The 3906-nt window shown below is 46.0% G+C and overlaps 1 non-coding gene across 1 annotated transcript; it reads right to left on the bottom strand.

The window, feature by feature from the left end:
* On the bottom strand, nt 1–114 carry trnal-caa (transfer RNA leucine (anticodon CAA)). Its single transcript has 2 exons — nt 77–114; nt 1–35 (listed from the first exon to the last, which is right to left on the bottom strand). It is a non-coding gene; the product is annotated as a tRNA-Leu (tRNA).
* Between the last annotated feature and the right edge of the window lie 3792 nt (nt 115–3906).

Raw genomic sequence — 3906 nt, 5'->3', positions numbered from 1 at the left:
TGTCAGGAGTGGGATTCGAACCCACGACCCCAGATGGAGACCAGAACCCTCCCGTTTGCCGGAAGGACTTTCATTCCTTGAGTCTGGGGCCTTAGAACACTCGGCCACCCTGACAACTTTTGAGCTGTTTTTCAGAACGGAATGAATGCCTGGTTTGTTAGCAAAGTTATATACACCATCCAGCCCAAGATCTTAAAGCACAAACTGACGGAGATGGGAGTAGACTCTCACATGGTGGATTGGATAGTGGACTACTTGACAGAGAGACCTCAGTATGTGCGGTTGGGAGACTGTAGGTCTGACACGGTGGTCAGCAGCACAGGAGCGCCACAGGGAACCGTACTCTCTCCGGTCCTGTTCACCCTGTACACATCAGACTTCCAATATAACTCGGAGTCATGCCATGTGCAGAAGTTCGCTGATGACACAGCCATAGTGGGGTGTGTCAGGAATGGACAGGAGGAGGAGTATAGGAAACTGATACAGGACTTTGTGATATGGTGGAACTCAAACTACCTGCGTCTCAATATCACCAAGACCAAGGAGATGGTGGTGGACTTTAGAAGATCTAGACCTCATATGGAGCCAGTGATTATTAATGGAGAATGTGTGGAGCAGGTTAAGACCTACAAGTATCTGGGAGTACAGTTAGATGAGAAGCTAGACTGGACTGCCAACACAGATGCCTTGTGCAGGAAGGCACAGAGTCGACTGTACTTCCTTAGAAGGTTGGCGTCATTCAATGTCTGCAGTGAGATGCTGAAGATGTTCTATAGGTCAGTTGTTGAGAGCGCCCTCTTCTTTGTGGCGGCGTGTTGGGGTGGAAGCATTAAGAAGAAGGACGCCTCACGTCTTAATAAGCTGGTAAGGAGGGCGGGCTCTGTCGTGGGCAAAGTACTGGAGAGTTTAACATCGGTAGCTGAGCGAAGGGCGCTGAGTAGGCTACGGTCAATTATGGAAAACCCTGAACATCCTCTACATAGCACCATCCAGAGACAGAGAAGCAGTTTCAGTGACAGGTTACTGTCGATGCAATGGTCCTCAGACAGGATGAAGAGGTCAATACTCCCCAATGCCATTAGGCTTTACAATTCAACTGCCAGGACTTAAGAACTTTTTTTTAAAGCTATTATTAATGCTTTTTTTGAGTTCGTGATTTAGATGCATATCATATTATTACTGAGTTAAGTATTGTATGTAATGAGTTTTTTGCTACAACAAGTGTATGGGACATTGGAAAAATGTTGAATTTCCCCATGGGAATGAATAAAGTATCTATCTATCTATCATCTATCTATCTACACACGAAGACACATATCATCCTGCTAAACGGAAATGAAATCGAGAGTATTAAGTTTTCTCAGGTTAGATAGATAGATAGATAGATAGATAGATAGATAGATAGAGCGCCCTTCGCTCAGCTACCGATGTTAAACTCTCCAGTACTTTGCCCACGACAGAGCCCGCCCTCCTTACCAGCTTATTAAGACGTGAGGCGTCCTTCTTCCTAATGCTTCCACCCCAACACGCCGCCACAATGAAGAGGGCGCTCTCAACAACTGACCTATAGAACATCTTCAGCATCTCACTGCAGACATTGAATGACGCCAACCTTCTAAGGAAGTACAGTCGACTCTGTGCCTTCCTGCACAAGGCATCTGTGTTGGCAGTCCAGTCTAGCTTCTCATCTAACTGTACTCCCAGATACTTGTAGGTCTTGTAGGTAACTTGTAGGTTAGGCAATTTCTGTGGAAAATGAAGCTGTCGAGATGAATGATAATGCTTGGAAAACTCATTGTTTACACATTTAGGGAAGCGGAGAAATAAATGTTTATAGACAGGACTGAATCTGAAAACTGGGTGGGAATTGATCGCAGCGACGTCAACAGAAACTGAACACAGAAGGTTCAATTATACCGGGCAACGCTGCTTTACAGGTGGATGTTGGTAACTAGACTATAAGGCCCAATAAGGTGATTGATGATTCTGATAATCTGATCTAGTGTTAAAGGAACAGAACACATTAAAGTAACACAGGGACAAGCGGGTCAGCCATCGTCTAAGTGTAAAGCTCATCGCTGGATGTGGAAGGCGGAGATACCGCCAGAGCCCCTGATAACGACACCTGCTGTTACAAGGGGGGCGATGATAGCGGGCCCTAATTCAAGACATAGACACTGAGGAACTAGGAACAGGACTAGTTTTATCCAGAAAGCAAAGGAAGTCGGGTGGACACTACGCTGGATATGGACACAGGAGCCTGGACTAGGACTCCGAGCCGGAGACAGGACAGGGACCCGGAACATTGGTCTTGACTGGGGCTCGGAACCCGGATGCAGGCGAGGATACGGGGCTAGGAACAGACTAGACACGAGATAGTACTGGGAATACGAATCCTTGACTTGAACCGGACGGACTCCAGGACGTGGCTTGGACCGGACGAGTTTCTTGGTCGTGGTTTTGACCAAGTCCTGGAGCACAGGAACACAGTGCCTTGGACTAGATCACAGAAACACAGAACCTTGGACTAGAGCACAGGAACACAGAGCCGGGGCCTCCACTTGGGAACAGGACCCAGGGCTGGGACTCTTCTTTGATACGGACACCAAACACAGGGACGCAAAGCGACAGTTCCAAGCTCAATGATAGATAATTCCTTATCTTGGTGTGGCAAGGCTCCGGTCTCACTCCGGCGGCTGAACATGATGGCGATAGAGGCAACGACCCAGGCGAGTTTGCAGGCAAGGTAGAAGGCCAAGGTTACAGACGAAGATTACAGACGAAGTTTACTGCCGAAGTAGCTGTCGAGATAAACTGCCGAAGTAACTGTCAGGGGTTCAGAAGGGAGAGGAGAGGCAGCAAGAGAGAGAAAACAGTCGAGCAGCCTGAAATTGAATCCCGAAGCCAGCCCAAAACGAGAATCAGGTACTTCAATTTAGGCACCCAGTGGAACAAGGGAAAACAGGAAAACCCGGGTTTAATGATCGATGAACCGAACCGTGAACCGCAAGGCAGATTTAACAGACCGGACCATGACAACTGCTGTTTGTAATATGCCCTAAGGTGCTGGAGCTGAATCTAGATGAACCCCGTTTCATTCGGGGCCACGGGCCTGTTTGACTAGGACATAGGTCGGCAACCTGCGGCTCCTGAGCCGCATGCGGCTCTTTCATCTCTGTGCTGCGGCTCCCTGTGGCTTTGGAAAATAAATGATGAGTATTTAATTAAAATGTATTTTATGTCAGTTTGTTAGTTTTTGAAATGTAATTCGAAATTTGAAGATTATGGTGATCTTGTACAATCTAAATAAAACGTGTTTTTTGTCGCTATTAATATACGTCACCACTGCCAAAGCCTGACACCCGCCAGTGCGCGATTTCTTTCATTTTTCGATCCAAGGTAGGCCGATTAAGGACAATTCTAAAAAAAAGAAAAGAGACTGAAGAAAACAGAACGTTTAATGATACGTGGGCAGATTCATTTGCTTTCACTGCTGACGAGACTGGTTTACCGGTATGCTTAAAATGCAATGAGAATCTAGCAAACAACAAAAAGTCAAATGTCGCAAGACATTTCCAGAATAAACACGCAGCCTTTGCTCAAAAATATCCGGATGGAGATGAGAGAAAAAAAGCCGTTTCGGAACTGATGCGGAAGGTTGATCTGAGCAAAAATCATTTCAAGAAGTGGATGAAGTCTGGAAAATCAACTACATATGCTAGTTTTGTTGCCGCTCAGGAAATAGTCAGGCACGGGAAGCAGTTTACAGATGGTGAATATATAAAAGAATCTTTCATTAAGATTTCAGAACATCTATTCATGGACTTTAAAAACAAGAGTGAAATTGTGCAGTAAATCAGGGATATGCCCCTCTCTGCAAAGACTGTCAAAGACAGAACCATAAAA

Source organism: Hemitrygon akajei, unplaced genomic scaffold, assembly GCF_048418815.1.
Source record: "Hemitrygon akajei unplaced genomic scaffold, sHemAka1.3 Scf000068, whole genome shotgun sequence".
Classification (NCBI taxonomy): Eukaryota; Metazoa; Chordata; class Chondrichthyes; order Myliobatiformes; family Dasyatidae; genus Hemitrygon; species Hemitrygon akajei.
Note: the sequence above shows the minus strand (reverse complement) of the source record. Positions and strands in the feature narration are given on the sequence as shown.